Source organism: Sus scrofa, chromosome 2 (assembly GCF_054392235.1).
Source record: "Sus scrofa isolate SSC_HxYL_T2T_F1_AM1 chromosome 2, Sscrofa_HxYL_maternal_Yorkshire_Landrace_v2.0, whole genome shotgun sequence".
NCBI lineage: Eukaryota > Metazoa > Chordata > Mammalia > Artiodactyla > Suidae > Sus > Sus scrofa.
Genome location: NC_139384.1, coordinates 110093356 through 110114710, shown reverse-complemented (window position 1 = coordinate 110114710; position 21355 = coordinate 110093356). Strand labels below are relative to the sequence as shown.

General features: G+C 34.4%; 1 protein-coding gene and 1 long non-coding RNA gene across 3 annotated transcripts in view; one reads left to right on the top strand and one right to left on the bottom strand.

Moving 5' to 3' along the window:
• The window catches only part of LOC146405644 (uncharacterized), a 290811-nt gene extending 289647 nt beyond the window's left edge, over positions 1 to 1164 (bottom strand). The window contains exon 1 of the long non-coding RNA XR_014838368.1: positions 1117 to 1164. This is a non-coding gene — a long non-coding RNA (uncharacterized LOC146405644). The remainder of the gene's footprint in view (positions 1 to 1116) is intronic.
• Positions 1 to 21355, top strand: part of LOC102157568 (uncharacterized) — a 1229235-nt gene that overhangs the window by 829587 nt on the left and 378293 nt on the right. The gene's annotated exons all lie outside the window — the stretch shown is intronic.

Here is a 21355-nt window from a genome sequence, read left to right as displayed (position 1 = left end):
GAGGCCTTTTTAGAGACCTTGGACCTGTATGGCCTCATTAATTCAAATGGTACGTGACAGTTCAGAGGTGTCCTAAACCAGCCGTCACCTGCATAAACAGGCTCAGATGCCAGTGTGGCACGTACACTGTCCTCAGATCAGAATTTGTCGTCCTCAATAGCAATGATTAGAGAAAACCTCAAAAATACAAATTTTTTTCTTCTATAAATACTAATGAAATCTGAACATGAGGTATAGTTCATTCCTTTCTAAAATAAAATATTTTTAATACTCCCCTAGAATAAGATAATGCAAACTTAGAATAGATATTGGTTAAAAATAATTGAAAGATATTGGCCTTCTTCAACTCTTCCAAAATTGTCATTTTATAGAGACTTGGGCATACAATTAGGTTGTTCTCATTTGACAATCATCACCATGCCGAGACCCAGATTTCATATGTGTAACATCTGGATTGTCCTGCAGATGTAGCAGGGTGACAGCTTCACACATTCCTTGAAAAGAGGCATCCGCACACTGACAGTTACTCATCATTCAGAAAAAGAAAAAAAAAAAAAAATGAAAGCTTTTCCTCCTGACTCTTAATTTAGGCTAATCTATGTAAAATGCATTATCTAATAACAATCAGCTTAAGAGCAGTTTCCTGACACAATTGGAAATTGTAGCTGGTCCGGATTATAGCAAGAAATATTTTACCTTGTGATAGAAAGGGGAAAAAAGTTTTACTGAAGGCCAAACTTTATATGAGAATGGAAATTAAGAGTAATCGAAGATTTGATTTAATTTAATTAACTTTGTAATAATCTTAAATTACTTCTTTTTTAATCCTTATATAATTGCCCAATAAAGACATTGTGAAAATGCTAAAATAATAATATATAAACTGACTATTTTAGTTAAATCAGCACCAAACTAATTTCTAGCCATTACTTGCTGAAAGAAGTCTTCTTGATAATAGGATTGTTCATCTCAAAGCTTTAGAAAGTAATAAAAATATTTAAATATATGCAAACTGATACATACATATTTTTCTTTTTAAGATGAAATTTTAAATAAGCCTTTAATATTTACATTAAAATTAGTCCTCCTAATAATATTGGTGTTTTAATCACTTACATTTTCCTCAGAACCTTGTGCCTTTGTTTTCCTGGAAAGTTTTATTCTGGATACACAAAAAACTGATGCTTCCTTAAACTTTGCTGCACAGATGACATTTTTTAAAAAGGCAGATCTAACAAAGATTGGCTTCCATTTCCTGAAATTAATGAAAGCCACTCTGCAATGAATCTTTAGGAGAGAAAGTACATTATTTTATGGAAGATATTTTAAAAATGTTAAGCACACTTCTGTAGCTTTGCAGTATATCCAGTCCAGCTACAAAGATTCAATACTCTGACTTACATTTTTACGTGCTGGATTAGTCTTTATATTTGTTTTGATAGAAAAGCAGGCAACAGCCTATTTCATGGACAATAAATTCAAGATAGTAATGATGAGCCAGTATTGCCTGAGCTAAGTGCACCCAGATTGGAGGGTCACATATTTGACCTCGATCTAGTATGGTCCTTAATGAATCTATATACTTGATTAGAGTTACTGTTTTTTTATGGCTCAAAATAGCTTTGCATGGAAAACTAGCTCATTTTAAGTGAGTTGAAAGAATCATTTTGCTTCCAACCCATCTCTAAAACTTTTCCAAGGACTTTTAAGCACTTGCTTTAAAATTCTAACCTTCCGGAAAGCTGTGCCTCTCTTTTCCAATTCTGGTTTTGCATGGGGGGGAAAAAATACCTCTCTGCCACCGTTGAATGGTGTGAATATTTCTCTTTTTCAAATAATCAGTGTAATTACCGGGATATTGGATTAAAGCACTAGTATTGCAGTTATTTCAGAATTTTTCCAATCTTCCCTGCCTATCCCATTCATAGAACAGAATTCAAAGAATTGAAGTGTAAGTAACAGTAAAAAAAAATCAAGAGTAAGGATTGGAACTCAGAGCCATTATATGTCTTTAGTTCTGTTTTTGTGTTTGTGTGATTTGTTTCCTTTATTAATTTGTTTCCATTAGTATTCCATCAGCTTCAAAATAATTGGGCTTTTTATGGGATCCAGACCCACATAGCACCATTAATGTTCCGGTGTGGGTTTGCCTACAATGCACCTGCTTTATTATTCAGTAGTCTTTTACAATCACCCTGCTTCTACAGTATAGCTCTCTCCTTATCTGTGCTTCCAACTCCATCTATCTGTCTCTCAGCTTCTCTCACTGCACCGCTCACTCTTAATTCAGGGAAGTGATTTCTTACTTCTTGTCACTCTCTTTCTTTCTCCCACTCACTCTCAATCTATCAGAACTTGTTTCCTGATTCTGTGACTTCTCTGGACTCATGTATTTCCCTCATACCATTCCTCTTTCAGAAATATGGTTGAAATTTTTCTTTCCTCTTTTTTTTTTTTTTTAATTCAGCTTTCTGAAAGTCTACTTTCCCTTTATTTTTTTTTTTTCCTACTTTTTGGGACTTGGAGAGAAGAAAAATTAGACAGTAAAATACCTATTTCACATCACTAGGTAAACTCTTGAAAAAGTAAATATATTCTAAAAGTTTCTAAAAGTATGAAATGGTAGGCTTCCATCGTCTTACTCATTAACAAATGGAATGAATGTTTTCAATCAAGGGTATTTAGAGATGAAACTTTTGGCTCCTAGGTGTGAGGTATTGTTCCTAATAACAGCAAACAATGAGAATACAAATAGGTTGTTCCTATTTCCAATTGTGTTTTCTAGTTTTGGACTCAGGTCTGAATCTGCAAAGAGCAAACATGTTGGGATTTTAAGTTTTTTAGTGTACCACCTCATATGCTTGGATTGCTTTTATATTTTACTCTTCCGCATTCTAAAATGTGTTGGTCACAATTCTTTTTAATATATGATCTTGATTGGATGTATCTATGGCAAAATTATAGTGTCAGAACAGTTAAGTCATTATAACAATATCAGAAATTGCAAGTGGAATTCAGTAGTTAGAAGGATTTTTAAAATAGCTTTAATATATCCCTAGCCCTTCACAATGAATACAGTATATAGATCAATGAGTTTTTCCTAAGTTTTAAAGGTAAAACAAAAATGTGACTTAAAAAGAGACTAGTGCATCTACTTTAGAACTTCTCACTTGGTTACAAACAAGGTAAATTTTAGGTCACATGCCACCAAAAGTAAGCATTACAGAAATGATAATTTTAATGTTTACTTTAATTCCATATAATTCCAATTTTGAATGGGAATCTGTCAAATGAACACTGCCTTAAACACACACACGCACACACCACATACACATCTCTATTGGCATAGAGATCTCCAAATACTAATGAAAGTGAGAAGGGCTAGGAAAAACCAACAAACTTTAGGGGAAAAAGAAATCCCATAGTAAAAATAAATTGAGGACACTAGAGAAATCTCTGCTATCTTTGTAACATCATTTGTAAATTAACTTTTTTTCCTCAGTAAGATAGTCACACAAGTGCCCTTCCAATAATTACTAGGGGGAAAAAAACTTGAATGATAAAAATGCAATTCAAAAGAAAATAAATTGTTTTTTTTTTTTTTTTTTTGGCTCCATGTAATTGTCACATAAGTAGGCTATAAGCTATGATGTAGGCAACGCCCATGGCTTATTGTAAATAAGCTCACATTTCCATAGTCCATTTTCACACACTCTAATAAACAGAATAACATATTTAACATGATGGTAAAACCCAATTTTCTCCCACCTCTCTTGACAATAATTCCGTAGCTCAATATTCTGTACATTTTGGCTTAAGAGGATAAAGTATTTTTTTTTTTCCTAGTGATACTAATCTATTTTGCTGTCTTAGCGGGGATACATTAACCAGGCCGAACTCTGAACTCGTTTTTATTTCTTACTGTAGAAAAGACAGCCAGATAGCTCATTAAAATATGTCAATGAATAATAACTTCTTCCTTTAAATTAACTAATATCTAAGTTTAATGAAGCTCAGTTTATAGTGATTTTCTGGCTGAAGGGCTCTTCTTTCTGCCTAATTATGTGCGAGGCTTTCAGACAACAAGGCGTGTCTTTAACATTAGATAAGAACCTGAGCTTTTATCTCAATCAATAGTCTTTAGCCTTTGAACTTGTGTCAGGGGAAGACCAGTCCGTCATGTTCAGTTCTACCTGATCTCTTTTTCTTCTTGATGCATGCTGCCATTTACAAAAGAAACACACACACACAGGCACGCACACACATATGGGCTCACTCACGCATGCTCATACACACCCACGCGCACACCTAAAATATAAGCCGGCAATGTGTTTAGATTATTTGCCCGTCTGTGTATGTGCATGCGCACAAGCAAGTGTGGACAGGATCCTTTATAGCTGTAAAGATGTGTGACTGTAATGATGATGTTAAAATTTTCTTGTTTCCTTTCACTGGGCTTTGTGTATCTCAAAGGAGCCCCATATGGTGCTCTTTGTCCGTGTCATTACCTCGTTACAGCCACTGTCTGCCAGCCAAAGGTAGACGGAGCGCTGCAGCTGTAGACAGCGATACAACTGGAATTGTCTAAGGTCAACAGTGCCGTAATTACTTTAAAATGTCAGCGTACAATAAAATACAACAGTTCATCTGGCAGAAAGCAAATTAGCTTTGACCATAGCGTAATTACCCTTTTCTCAGCACCATTAGAAGAGATCAAATCTCCACATTCAGTGTTTGAGGAAAGGCCATCAGAGTACACTCTACCTGACAAGGATGCACATTTGCCATTTTGAGATGTAATTAATTGTCCCTATAATAGAAATTTTTATATTTGACTCTGGAATTGAAATGTGTAATAACCTGGCTTCTTCATTTTAACCATTTCGATGCTGGAAAGAAAAGTCTGTTTTTCCAAGTGCAAATAAGTAGTGTCAGTATCATCCGGGAATATTTGTCATTTTGATAATAATTAGCTCTACGGCAGGAGTAATTTTTCTGAACTACTTCTATGCATATTAAGAGTTGTACCAATATCCAGATACTCCATCAGAGGAACCAAATTAACAAATTAACAGCCTTAAACTCTTCCTTTCATAGCTTCTTTTTCTTCTTTGCATATGTATTTCCTATGTAGCTGGGATAACGTGAAGTGGCTTTTAGACAGACTTATTAAAGGTTGATTTCCGCCAGTGATCTTCATCTACGCTTGCACCTCACATACAAGGGCAGTCTAGGTAAAAGAGCACCCCTCCCCCATCTCCCACAGGATTAATGTGCCATTATGCCAAGACATCCTCTTTTTCTTCAAAGACACTCATCATTAATGGTGGAGGGTACAAATGCACCAATGATACAGTAATTTGATTAACTCAAACAAACAGCAAGGAGCTGACCAGTGACAGTCCCTGTAGGGCAAAGACTTCACTGCTTGTTGACTTTCATTAATATTTAAGGGCGCCAAAGATGCTTTAAGATGATTTGAAATGACCCTAGGTGTCTGAGCAGCATTTCTCCTTGTGCCTGGTTGTAGATACACATGAAAAACAGCTGTTTTGGATCACAAGAGCCTTGTGCTGTATTTAGGGAATTCCACCACCATAAAGATGTTTACATTTTCTTGATGTTTCATTCACTGTGTTGTGGGCTTCTTTATAGTTTTTCGAATGAAAGCAAGTTCTCTTGGGTTCAGCAATCTCCCTCTTGAGCACAGATTTCCTGGGGGGAAACTATCTATGAAATCAACAAGGAACTTTATACTTGGCAAGAAAATTCTTAACATGAACCCTTCTTATTGAACCATTGCTAGTTTTAATGTGCTAAAGCCAAAACAATAAACAGGCTTTCTGGTAAAATCACTGTAGCATATCATTGATCAGTTTATCTCTTCAGAGCAGAAAATTATGGCACATACTGAGCTTTCTCCCCAACTGCTGGGTTGCTTTGTTCTTCCTCAATGTCATTTATAATTCTTAGGTCATTTCACATTGTAAGAAAAAAAGAGGCCAGAAAAACATCTAAAAAGTAAGAAAATGGTCAGATAAAGATTTTAAAATAGTTGTGAGCATTTAGGAAGAAAGGGAAATTCTTTTTTTGAGGTCTGTCTAGTCCTAGATTAAATCAAGATGATTGTGAATATATTTAATGGGTAGTTTGCAGAATTCAGGGAAGTAAATATCACTGGGTGAGCTTGAAGGACTTGGTTAGACTGACACTTTTAAACTGGCAAGATTGACCAAACTGGAACTTTCAGCCGCCTGTGAATACCATAAATTAATGGCTCACTGTTAATGGGAAAGAGATGTAAATTTTTCCAGCCAACACTTGGAAAAGCCTTTGGTAGGCTAATCAGGCCTCTAAAATAGTCTGAAGTTGGCATTAGCCTTGAAGTTAACACCTTTGACAATCTTACGCCAATTCACCTTTACTTTCACCTTTTCCCAACAAACTCTCTGCTCCAGCCATGCTGTCCCCACCTTCCATATCCCTGCCATGTAACCATGGGTCTCTCCACCTCAGTTCTCAAAAACGCTCTCTCTGTGTTGCCTTCCCTACTGCTTGTTACCCTCTAAAAAAAGATTTATATCCCACTGTCCATCTCAGTGGTACATCCATAAGGCTGCCTTCCATGATCATTTCACAATTAGATCTTTCTCTTCAGAAAATCTAAAAATTCCATTATTTGTAGAAATAACTCCACCAATTATACAATTATCAGGTATTTTGTATTTCACCTGCTATTTTATTTGTGTAAATCTTGTTTTAATAATAAAAATTAATTCTTATTGATGACAATGATCACATATTGTCATTGCTTCCACCATTGGTCTTCTGTAATGCTATGCACATAATAGGTATTTTTTTAAAAAAATGAACAAAATAATTTGTTCAAGAATTTGGGAAATTAGCAAAAAATAGAAAGGGATCCATCTGTTTATAAAATTAGTGATTATTAATTATGTTGGTGAAAGTACTTAAGAGAAATACAAAATTATAGATTCCTAAATCCCAACAAACACTTCTTTAAGTTTCTATATTAAATCCATCCATGACTCAAAAGCATACACTTGTTTTCCATTGATCTAGTGGCATACACTAAATAACTCAAAGTGAAGGCATAGTCTACAAATACTAAATGACATAAAGCCAGGAAGATATAAATCAAAAGCTAACATAGTTTGCTCTGTTACATTTCTGGTATGTGGGAAAAAATAAAAGCAAGCATTCTTGAGGAAATCACAAAATAGATTTATCAAAAGATGTAAAAATGTAAAGGGAGAGATAAATCTTGGGCAGGAGAGATTAAAACTAACATTATGTGCAACAGTTAGAACTAACATGTTCCTTATGGAATTTGGCCTATATTGCAGAAAGGCTCAAAATCTGTGTAGAAAACAATGCCCATCAGTTTTTTTCAATCAATTGAGTAATCATTTAAAGGCATGCAATTATTATTTGACATTTTCTTTACATCAGTAACCACAATTGGTAAGACTATATTTTTATAATGAAGTATTTGTGAAAACTATTAGCCTACTCTACTTTTTTCCTTTAAATATTGACACCAGAAAACATTTCCTTTTCAATTAGCTGAAGTAATTAAATCTTTCCTCATCTAAAGTGCATGTAGAATTAGGTATGAAGGCCTAGTACTGAGAGCTTCAGAAGAAAAATAAAGACAAGTTTAACCTGAGGAATTAAAGATGTTTTAATTTATGCAGGCTTATTTTAACCCTTTTCATATTACCCCTTAGTTTGGAGCTATTTAATTTTACATATGATGATAGCAGTCCTAATAATTTTCAGTGGTAGGCTCGTTGACTACTCTCTGAGATAACTATTTCATGTCCTTCCTTCTCTTGTTAAAACTCAATCCCTCCACCATTCTCATTCTCAGCAGATGACTTTGCTTTCATTCCACTGACAACAAAACAAAACAAAACAAAAACAAATGACTTATATCTCTGATGAAGATGAGATTAGAGGGGCCAGGTTTATCCTCCAGGCCCAAGTAACAAAAAAGACAAAATATAAAGAATAAAAAGTTTTCAAGACAATGGAAATCAGGCAACAATGAATAGTGATTCCTGAGAGATGGGAACTCTATTAGGTAAGCTCTTTTATAACTACATTTGGCAGCCTTAAGAGAGAGACCAGGTTGTGGTGCAGAGTGCTAAAACTCTAGGGAACCCAGTACTACTCCTGCATTGAGGAAATAGAGCTGAGAGTCTGAGGAAGTGAAGGTAAGTATATATCCCAGGGCAGAGAAACAGAAGAGAGAGTTGCACGGGCTCCAGAGACCTGCAGAAAAAACTCAACAGAGCTATGATCAGAGTCTTGAATATGAAGAAGCCACCCAAAGCCAGAGAAAGAACCACCTATCAGGATTAAAGAGAACAGTGCCAAGGGTTACACAGAGTCCAGAATAATGCCTGCTCTCAACAACTAGATAAGAAAAACTGACAATTTATGGGACTCTAGGTTCACTACTCAAGGAGGTCTTACCTCAATAGTGAAAAATAATTAGTTGTAAACCGAGGACTGTTTCCTATCTTAAAAATTATCATCAAATACCTAAATGGTTCTTAGTAACCTAATTTTGTTCCAAAGGAAAATTCAGGAATATTTGTAGAAGTACAAAATATGCAGAATACAGTGAGGTAAAATTAATGTCTAGCATCCAATCAAAGATTATCAGACATGCAAAAAAGCAGGGAAACAATATACATAATGAAAAATCAATCCATAAGAACAGATATTAGAATGAGCAGAAAGGAATTAAAACAGTTATAATCGTATCCTCTATGTTAAAAAATAGTTGAGATATGAAAGATATAAAATAACAAGCAACCAAACAAAATACCTAAATAAAACTTCTAAATGGGAAGCTACAAAATTTGAGATGAAAAATAAATGGATGATTAGTAGCAAATTATACTGCTCATAAAAATTGATGTAAAATTCTAAACATAATTTCAATATATATCTAACAATATATAGAAAAGATAGGAGTTCCTGTCGTGGCTCAGTGGTTAACGAATCTGACTAGGAACCATGAGGTTGCAGGTTCAGTCCCTGGCCTTGCTCAGTGGGTTAAGGATCTGGCGTTGCCGTGAGCTGTGGTGTAGTTTGCAGATGCGGCTAGGATCCCACGTTGCTGTGGCTCTGGCATAGGCCAGCAGTGGTAGTTCCGATTCCACCCCTAGCCTGGGAACCTCCATGTGCTGCGGGAGTGGCCCAAGAAATGGTAAAAAGACAAAACAAACAAACAAAAACAAACAAACAAAAAAAACACAATATGATCAAATGGGGCTTAATCTCAGAAATCTAGGGTTAATCCATCATTAAAAACTAAATGCAATTCACTATATTAACAAAAATTATCTCAATAAATGAAAAAGCGTTGACAGAATCCAGAAATTTATGATAAAAAAACTCAGCAAACTGGGATTCAAAGGGAACTTCAACTTGATAAATGTTATCTACAAAACACCTATAACTAACAACATATTTAATGATGAAAGACTAAATTTCTTCCCTGTAAGAAAAATAGGACAGAAATATACACACTCACCACTCTACTCAATATTGTACTGTGGTTCTAGACAGTAAAGTCAGGCAAGAAAAATAGAAGGCATTCAGATTGGAAAAGAAGTAAAACTATATTTTTAGATGACATGAATATGTAAGTAAAACATTCAGTGAAAGTTAGAGAAAAGCTATAAGAACTAATAAGTAAGTTTGGCAAGATTGCTGGATACAGAACAAATATACATATAAAATTGATTATATTTATACTTACTAGCAATGAATAATGAAAAGTTTAAATAAACAGTGCCATTTAAAAATAGTTCTCATTCTTCTCCATTCTAGGCCTCAATTCAGTGTGCTCTGGCCACCCTGAATTGTTCTCTATTTCTCAAAATAACTTATTGTGGCCTTAGAAATTTTGCTCAGGCTATTCTCTGACAGACACATTTCTCCACTCTTTATACTCATGGCTTATTATCACATAATCTGGATCTCAGAAGAAATATCACCTCTACTGATAAGTTATCTCTGATCATCCTATCTAAAATAGCCAACCCTGCCCCCTACAATCACTTTCTATCTTTTCACCAGAATTATTTCCATTAGAGGTCAATCGTTTACTATTCATTTGTTTATTATTGTCTTTCCCACAAAGTGGGAAGCCCCATGAGAGTAGAGACATTATCCCTTGTTCACTGTTTGTATTTCATCACCTAGAACAATATTTCACAGATAGTAAGCACTCAACAAATAAACATATCTGAATTGTTGTGAAATGAAATAATGAATGTTCTTTGTATATTGGTATCATACTTAAAAGTGAGATACTTTAAAGTATTAGTCCATTTTTAAAGAGTTTTTGCTTTCTGTTTCGAAACATTTCAAAAAATAATTAACTTTTCAGAATGTAACCAAGCTATTACTTGTCTCTGTGGTATCAGAAAATGTGACAGTATACTAATCCTTCCTAAGTGTCAAATAATGGCAATAGTGAGGTAGGAATATGGGCTTCAGGAGATATTTCCGCAATTAGAGTGAAAAACTGCCCTGAGTGTATACAATAGGCATGCTAGTTTCCTTGTATATTCTATTACATTTATTCAAAAAATACAATCTTAAATTATTACTTTGTCTATTTTGCAGGTTGAGAAACTGAGTCTTGGTAAAGAAAATTAACTTAAAAATTAACCTACCTATTATAACAGAGAAGGTGTATGACATAAACTAGGCCAGATTGGGGGTTGATAAGACCTGAGTTTTACCTGGTATCATTCCTATCATACCACAAAGTTTTGAGAGAAAATTTTAGGTGAATATTGCTCTATGGGTTTAGAGATTTAGAGATAGATTACTTTTACCCAATTAAGAAATATTCCAAAAAAGCCAATTAAAAAATGTCATGGAGTTCCCATCGTGGCTCAGGGGTAACAAACCCAACTAGTATCTATGAGGATACAGGTTCAATCTCTGGCCTTTATCAGTGGGTTAAGGTTCTGCTGTTGCCGTGAGCTGTGGTGTAGGTTGCAGGCGTGCCTTGGATCCTGCGTTGCTGTGGCTGTGGTACAGGCTGGGAGCTCCAGCTCTGATTTGATCCCAAGTCTGGGAACCTGCATATGCTGCAGGTGCAGCCTTAAAAACAAACGAACAAACAAAAATTGTTGTTAGTTAACTTGCCCAAATTTTTCACTGATTCACATTTTAAAAAAGAACTATCTAGGACCATAAAGACCAGGATGATTGGGCTAATTAGAGACTCCAGTGTTAAGAAAAGCAAAGTTTCTGACTTATCGTTATATAAAAAGTTATTTTATCTGTTTTACTTATGGCCTACCACTTTTATCCTTTCATTTTTTAGTTTTATCGAAGTATGGTTGATTTATAATGATGTGATAATTTCTGCTGTATAGCAAGGTGATTCAGTTATACATGTACACACACCCATCCTTTTTCAGAATGGACTACTGCTTTTATAGAACCATGTCATCAATACATGCAACTGCTCCAAAATGTTACATTGAGTAAGCGATGGTAGATGGCTCAAAGCTGCTTATATCTAAGATTGTTAGCCTCATCTTCTTTTGCAAAATACTTTTAAAGTTTATGGGCTGAGGACCAATTTGGAAACTAGGCACTCTTTTTTGTTTTATCTCATTTTAAAAATTAATGGACATACACACATACAAATAACAATTTTCTATCATACAATATTACTATCTTATTCTAATATGTAAACTTAATTACCTTTTTTTTCCCAATGACACTATCCTCTTGTTTTAAAAACCAGTTATTGTACATATCCCTAAATGATGGCATGTGTTAGCATAGGACTGATGGAAAAGATCAGGTGCATATGCTTAAGTAAAAAACTATGTCAGAATGAATTTCATTCTGATAGAGGGTAATAGAGACAGGCAAGGGAAAACCACATGTAAGCCATTTGCTCCTTCAAAGCATGATGCGGATTCAGACCTTCAGATAAAAATGTACAAGCTGCCAACTTCAAAGGAGGAGCATTAAAAAATGAAAAAAAAAACCCCAGCAATTGAGAATTATACCTTGCATACATAAACACTTAGTGTGCACATGTGCTGGTATCTCACATTCATAGAGTGTATCTTATGTCAAACCATATTAACTTAATAGATGAATTAAGAGATAACTGTTAAAAACTCTGAATCCATAATGCTTCATGTACATTAAAAAAATCATAAGGTACTGTAAAAATTCTGGCATATACAACATTTAACATTATTTACATTTAATTAGGCAAAATCAAATCCTACAAAGTTGGTTCATTAGATTTCTCCAAGGCCAGTTGTTTATGTAAGCACTGAATCATTAATATGCAATTTCTTCCATAATTATAAGGCTGCCAGATAAGAAACCTGCTGCCTAGGACAGATAAAGAAGCTTGGAGATAGTCACAGATATAAACCCCAATTCACACTGCTGAAACATTTGGAAAAGTCTTGCATGAAAATGTGAATCACTTGCAGAGGCAAACAACAGGGACCCAAATGGAGCAGTAAAAGCCAAGTTAATGTTTATTTGTTTTTTTCTCCTTTTCAAATGCAGAATCAAGTAGGAAAATCGGACCGATTTTTAAAATTTCAGTTAGTATTTTTTTTTTTCATTTAAACACTTAATTAGAAATGTAGAGATATTTTTCTCAACATAGATATTTAGAGGGAGATAAACCCAAGTTATATCTCCATTTCTGATAATAATGAGCTAAAATGTTGTCACCTTGTTTCTCTAAGTATGATTCCAAACTTATTATTGCCAAACAGGCATATCTGCAAGTTTTCTGAATTCTTTAACAAGATTTAAACATCATCTCTCACTATGTATAACTTTAACAATCAAACTCTCAGTGTATCCTATTTTCAGTCCTGTATGTTGATTCTCATTTAGCTTAATCTCTTCCTTTACTATGGATGGACTGTAAGTAACATCCATATCTGCTGCTTGCTCCTCTACACTTTCAGTCAAACCCACCTCAGCCTCTGCATTCTTCAGAATTTTTTCCCCAACGGTCCTTCCACTGCATCTTTCTTCTTTTCCTGGTGACAAAAAAAAAAATGCATGCCACTAGTACAAAGTCTCCTTCTTTGGCTAACCTCTTCCTATATATCTCCCTTTGATTCAGTGTCAGACTCCCTGTGGCTCAAACCATTGAAGTTTTAGTTCTATCCCCTTTTACAGAGGACTTCTGCAGCAACTCAAGTAATATTTTATCACTTGAGAGATCCCGCAAGTGAGGGGAAAAAGGATTATTTTGGTAAAGCAACATGCATAAAATAAAATTTCCTCTTAGAATCTCACAATATTAATTAATTTAAAATGCCAAAAACAGACTAGAAAAAAACCCCATGATTTTCTTTGTTAACTCATATTTTCCAATCTATTTGAATATATACACTTTTACTATCATATAATAGCTAAGAAGAATTCTGGGAAATAGATATTTAAATTATTACTTTTACTGTCTTGTACACTGAGGTTCTCTTTAATAAATAACTTTAAGAAATATGGGTGTTCCCTGGTGGCTCAGTGGGTTAAGCATCTAGCATTGTCACTGCTGTGGCTTGGGTTGCTGCTGTGGCATGGGTTTGATCTCTGGCCTGGGAACTTCTGTGTGTTGCAGATGTTGCCAAAAAAAAAAAAAAAAAAAAAAAAAGATGGAAAGAAATACATACTGTTTTTATTTTTTATCCCGTATGGTCCCCACATCCTTGGTGATTCCCACATATTCAAATTGAGCATTTAACAGCTAAGGGTGACAGTTTATCACTTTCCTTAATTCAACTTTTTTTTCATTCTATATTAGCCTTCTCAACAACATATCTACATCCTTTCTTTAATTCAAAATAGGACTTTCAATTTGAAATCTCCAATCCTAATCTCTTTGCCTGACATACTTGCAGGCAGAAGATCCAACAACCAACATTTCACCTATTCTGGGCACTCTGGTCATGCAAGTCCTCTTAATTAGCACAAATCATTTAGTCTTTTTTGCTCTATGCTGCCCAAATGGAGCTCAAGGACTAGCAATTTCAGAGCTGCCCAATATCCCTTATAGGATGCTATCGTTTCCTTAATCTTCTATGGCTGATCTTCAGCTTAACTCTTATCTATCATTTATTTTCTTTGATTTTGTCCCCAAATTCCAGAAAAATTCTGTCTTCCAGAGAGTGCCCACACCCTTTTATTTTTAGGGCTGAACCAGTGGCATATGGAAGTTCCAGGCTAGGGGGACGAATCAAAGATGCAGCTGCCAGCCTGTGCCACAACCACAGAATCTCCAGATCCTTAAACCACTGAATGAGGCCAGGGATCAAACCCACATCATCATGGATACTAGTCAGGTTTGTTACTGCTGAGCCACAATGGGAACTCCCAGATATTGATCCATTGTAACATGACTGAACTAGAAATTACGGGATAGTAACTTCACAGCAGTGGTTATGATATTAGATGCTTAACTATCCTAGTGTAAGCAAAGGTTTTCTTAGATAAATAACAGTTTTGAAGAAGAGACAACTCAAAGACAGATCCATGGGAGTTCAAGGATTAGAGATCTACCTGTGTTTGTGAAAGTATTCCTAGAATTTTGTGAGATGATTTGAATGACCAATTTCTCTTTATTGAGAATTAATTTGAGAATAAGATTATTTCCCTTTTTTTGATCCTTTAATTAGAATGAGGAAAGAGAACAGAATTGAATAAAATTATAGAGCTTGAAAGATGGGGAAAATTCAAGACTTTGGGATATTCTGAAGAAACGATTTGGTTAGTCAGAAATCAATTTAGGTTCTTGGAAGCTAGAAGAAATCTGTTTCAGAAATGAAAGAAATCAAAGGTAACATCAGCTAATCTACAATTCTGACAAAATTATGTTTGCTGTAGACTGTCCACCCACCTATTGCAGAAAAAAGTCATTTCCTGGAGACTTCTGGGCTACCTGACAGGAGTTGCCAACCTTTACATACTCTGTAGTTCTATTCCTCCCTCACTCCTTCATCCCATTTACCACCCATGGGCTTTCTCCAAGGTCAGGTCCTAAAACTTTCTCTCTCTTTCTCTTGATGAGTTCACTTAGTCATGGCTTCAGATAGATAGAACTTTTATCAAGATTCACAATGAATTGGCCTGATCTCTCCCATTCAGATCTAGGGTCTGGTTTCCAACTCCAAGCTCACATTATTATCTCAGGTTAAACAAGTCAAAACTAGTCTATCTGACCCCAGTCCTTCATTCTCCATGTGTGATAATGGTATCTTCATTTTCAGTCTCTTTGGTAAATCATCCTTGTACCCTCCCTTTTCCTTTGTTTTCTTTCTCTCAATCTGATACCCAAATTGTCATCAAATTTCTTTCTTCCTTTATAGATGTAACTTCCTTTTCTTTATCAATGCCATTTATTATCAATTCTTTATCAGTCAATCCTTATTATCTTACATTTGTATTATATAAATGGTAATCTAAGTAGTTCCTCTACTTTAACTGTCTTCCATAGTGTCTTTTATCATTTTGTCAGATTCATCTATGCCAAACATCACAACTTACTATTATGCTCAGAATTATTTATTATGCCTTTCCTCCTCACTATCTTAGCCTAGTAGCCCAATCCTGTCCTTCCTTAAATATTCAGCCCAAGCTCCAATTCCCGAACTTTCTGTGACTTCTTCAGATCACAGTAGACTCTAGTTCCTCTGAATTTTAAAACATTTATGGATTTTATCATTGATATTACACTAAACATATAGATTTTGTATGGTTAGTTGCATTTTTCCCTGTCTACATGATACTTTTTTATTTGTACTCCACAAGACTTCTAGCACATTATATATAAAATAAATGCCGCTTAAAAGAAATGAATGATATATACTGTGCATAGTCCCTTAAACCAAGTCACACAGGGACTTCTGAAACTTCAAAGACACAAACCATTCAAGACTATTTTAGTACTGGAGATACTTCAATAACTTATCATTGTTTGAAAGATGATAATCCATGTATAACACAGTCTAACTCTCAATTTATTAAGGTTTTTGTTTGAGAAGAAACTCCAGAGTAATATGGGCTTCTTATTTTTTCATCTCCTCTGTATTTACCATGTGATGAATTCCAGTGTCATGAAAACTTTTGGGTAAACAAAATGCTAGGACCTTTAAGCACTTCACACATGTTTCTAAAACTGAGTAAAATGAACTCCAATTTTATAAAGAAAACTGCCCCAATAATATGAACAGAAAAAAACAAACAAAAAACAAAAACAAAAACAAAAAAAAACCCCAAACTCAGAACTTTAGTATAGAGGTAAAAAAAAATACATTTTTTGTAGTGATGGATTCGTGCTGTTTAAAACATTATCCTGGAAAGTAAAAGGCAATGCTGTTTATTACCAATGCAAAGCTTTTAAAAATATAGGTACATTTTAATACAGTGATTACCTTCCTCTAAAATATCAATGTAATTGGGTGATTTTTGCCTAAGAGTATGGCTAGGGATGTTCACTATAGGGAACACTGTTTATAATGGCCAAAATCAAGACATGTAAAATCATGTGGTAACAGAGAATGGATTAAATGAATAAAGGCACATATAGACATTAGGATGTAAAGGAAGGATGGTCAGACCACATATTACATTTCTAAGGTATTCTACTGTGGTCATGGATTACTTGAGTAATTTAAAAAATCAACTCCATTTACCATTCAGACAGGTAAAGAAGGTCATGTCACACTTTGGAAGTTGCAGTTTTAAATGTTTAAAGAAAAGAAGAATTAACAATTTTTTTTCCTCATTTTTATTTTACTATTGACCCACATACAAGATTCATCTTGTATCTTATATTTATAAATTATTAAATAATTTTATGAACTTATACCTAGTTTGTTGAACATCCATGAAGTTCTAAAAATAAAAGACAATATAAATGTTATCAATTAGAATTATATTTCTTCTTAAAGAGCATGATGTGGGTGCACTACATGACTTCTATATTAAATCCCACTTAGGGATCATGGGATTGAAGTTTTAAATAATTTTACTGTGTATAATTCATATAAATTTATTATCAATTTATTATATCAATGCATACTCTATGATTTAAAAAGATTTAAATAAATTCCTTTGGGAATAGGAATCATCCACTGATAAAGAAAATAAAAAAACTTGTTCTCATATGATGATTTATATACACGAGTGCAATTGTTATCATGATTATAATAGTAGCATCAGTATCTTGTGGTTGCTACAGTGAAACCAAAAATTCTTCCAAAGTTTTAGACCAAACAGAAATATCTCATTTTAAAAATTAATATAACTTAAGATAATCAGTTAAAAGCAACACAGATAAATATTGCCTTTATACAGTTATCTGAAATACAGTAATTTTACATATCCTTTAAAGAACAATCTTACTATCATTATGGTTCAGTTTACTGACTGACATCAAATGAAAATATGATGCCTTACAAAGGTCTGAAATTTCTTTGTAACCAAACAATTAACTTTATTCTTTTGGGTAGTCAAAAATCTTAAGTACGATCAGTTGTAATTTGGGTAAATTAATGTTAAAAATGTTTTCAAGTGTTTGCCACATTATGTTAGGTTTTCTAAGTTTAAAATCTGATAAGTGAAAAAAAAATATTTTTTAGAAATTTTTTTTGCAAAATGTTGCTCCTGAACTGACTGCCGTAGAATCACCTGGGTGCTTGTTCAAAATTTATGGATTCTCGGGTGCCATTCAAAATATTGAAATATAATCTGTGCTGTAGGGCCCAGATATTTACATCTTTAGTGAGCTTCCTAGTAGCCCATGATGAACAATCAGTCTGATAATCAGTATCAAAGAAGGTGTTTTTATAAGCAGCCCAATCAGGGTCTCAGAGGCTAGTTGTAAAATGTGCATTGAATAAATAATTATTTGTATAAATAATTAATAATTATATAAATAATAATCTAGGAGAATCTAGAGGAAAATATGTGTTCATGAATAAAGAGACTTAAAAGAAGCAAGCTTCCTCCCTGTTACTTCTTGCCTTTGGTTTTGTACCAGGTTATAGTGGAAGCAGAAGTTTCTAAACTCCTGCATTAGTGCATTTATGAAGTTACCTGAGTACACTTTTTAACTGAGTCTTCACTGCTTATGCAGTGAACTTGGGCTCTACTCACTTCTGCCCTAAAGATTTAACAGAATATTAGCAGTTTAAATCTGTAGGATCTGCTGGGATCCTTGGGTTTTGAGATCTCATGTGATGGGAAAGAGCCAGTGGAAAACTTCAGACTACATTAAAAGGCAATCGGTTTATTTTTTTTTTTTTAGCCTAAGAATTTTAATTTAGCATAGACTTGTCTGCCAATTATAAAACAAAATACTATGAGTGCAAGTAGTAGAAATTTCTTATTATTTTCCTAATTTCATCTTAGAAAAATATTTCATTACTATGAAATAGTTGCAGAATTATAATCAGAAATCATAGAATTTCTATAGCTTAGCATAGAATTATATACAATCAGAAATTTTATTGCAAGAACCAAAGAAAAGCAAAAAAAAAAAAAAAAAAAGAAAAGGAAGGAGGAGTGTTTAGAACTTTCAATAAGGAGATAGGAGTAGGAACATAGTTGAACAGGATGGCTTGAGGGAATCCAAACCAAAACACTGTGTGTCCATCTTTTAATTTTTGCTCCTCTCTAATGAAACTTCTGACTGACTGACATCTTTAGCTTGACCCACTTTAAGTAATAGAGAATTTAGTTACTAACAATGGCTGAAAAAAACTGATTGCCTTTCTCTCTCTGAGTCATAGCTCGTTCCTTAATAAGTGACAGCCCTGCTCATGGGTTAGTTAACTTTGTCCAGGTGTTGGGGGCTTAAGAAGGGATTCTAGTTGGCCCCTCGTGCACCTAGTGCCCACTTCCAGACCTGTGATAGGTGGATATAGGCAGCATTGGAAAGAGGATGGAATGGGGATTGTACGAACAAAATTGTAGGACCTCGTAGAGATTGGAAGGAGAGGCAATGACGAAGTGAAGGGGGTCACAGGGGGGTCCTGCTACAGACTTGATGTTTTTATTAGAAAGCCTGGTTACCTGAAAGCATGGAAGAATCTAAAGTGACTTGACCTGTGTTCTGTACGCAAGTTCTTTGCAACTATCCCGTGATTATACCTATTTTATCAAAACATCCTTAAGGTGTAACACAGCAACACAGCGTAACAGTGTTAGGAAACTTTTGCTTATACTGCTACAAGCCAGGTGCTTTATGTACAGCATTTCACTTTTTCTTGCAACACAGTCATTATCTCCACTTCACTAAAGAACAAAACAAAACAGCAATGTTCAGTAATGACATTAAATAGTAAAAGATAAAGCCAGGCATCTAAATCAGGTCTATGACAGCTAAAAAGCAATGCATACTCTGCTACACAATTCATATTTTCTGAGTTCAAGAGCACAATATGAATAATTGTAATATTATTTTACCAATGAACATTATTAGCCACTCTACAGAAGAGAAATTATCAGAGAATAGGGTGAAATATATGATGGAATTGTTGCCATCATCCAGAAGTCTGCTAAATATTTTAGAGGGAAACTTAAACTGAGGCCCAGACCACAGTCTATACCTTTATTCCTTTATTCAAGCCCTGAATGTAGGGGTGGAAGTTTGATTTTTTTGAAGAGGATATGAGAGGAAGTAATCTAGAACTCTTTAAGGGTTACATCTGGAATTTTGAGGAGTAGATTTGTGTGGTAAGGTTACTTTGCAGTGTTCAGGGCTGAAAGAATGAAGTATCCTCAAGTACCTTCTCTTCTTGAATAACTTGGGTCCTGGGAAATTTTGTCTTCATTTGTTTCCTTACTCTGAGAACAGGATGTGTGGGTACAAATTTTCCAGCCTGCTATTTTCGGAACATATGGGCAAAGCTGAAATATCTGAACATATGTATGTATGTTTGTGTACGTATATGAGCATGTATATTTGTATAAGCAACCACATTTTTATTCTCCCCAACACCCCCCACCCCCGCCACCCTCTTCTCTATTTGGAAGATATTTGAAATATGGAACATGTGCTTGGTGGGCAGGCAGGAAGTATTATTTTATAATGATCAACAATCGTGTGTGTGTTTTCCTTAACAAGCCTACAAGCAATTAATCTATTTTGCACCTAAGAAATATTCCATATGAATTAATTCTCTTTCATTTGTCTGTATGCACTATATATTCTTCCACAAAAATAATCTGTTGGAATCTTGTTGAAGGTGATTCTGTTATTGTCTATACATAGGTCAAATAAGATTTGCCAGCATTTTAAAACACACACTGTTTAAAAAGATAATTATGACAACTGGTAGCATTATATTAGGGCATTCAGTATAAAAGCACAAACTGGAAAAATCAGTTTCTGTGCATATTTGGATTAGTGTGTCCAAGTGTGGGGGTCTGTGGGGAGAAGCTGTGAGTAGGATTCTTACACACATGTGTATTTTTGTCTGACCAATTTGGTGAGACTACTGATTTTCTTAGTCTTTTAAATACTCAATTATATTACTACATAGTATTTGACAATATGCCCAGATACCAAAGGTGTGAAATTATATAACTGACTCTTCTCTAGTGATGCAGTCTTTCTTAAAGTGGTCCATGATTTACCATGCCTTCCTTTTTCTATTGAGTTTATCTATTCTTTGCTTTTAAAGCAAATAAAAATGTCTAAAAACATGGTTGATTTTGGTTTAACTTTAAACTTGGATGATCCCTTTAAAATCTAAATATCCTAAAGAGGATAGTTCGTCAAATGTTACCATCAGCAGTTTCAGAAAGTGGAAATCTAGAAACAAGATGACAAATGAAAAGGAACAGAATTGTACCACATAACTATTAATTAGAAGTTCTTGATATTATTTTTGTATTTAAACATGGTATGGCATTCTAGCTATTTTCTATGATGAAAAAATCTAACTCTCTGAAAGTCCCAAGGTATTTCTTTTTTAGTGACATCTCTGGCCTAAAGGACAGATTATCTCACTTTTTATTCACAACACAGCCATTTTCTAAATATAAACTAAGTCATACACCCAGTGCCATGTGTATAACGTATATAGATGCTTCCAAGAATAATACTCATCTGTTTCACATGAATCTTGGGAACCTTAGGCGAAGAAGAGATTGAAGTTCACACAGTACAATCCTTTACTCAGTACAACTCCCCTGCAAACTGAAGGTGTTTGGGTATAGCTCTTTTACTTGGAGAACCTTTTCTCTTTCAGGACTTGGTCAATGTATTCTCCATAAGAGTTTACTCTACCTCAGT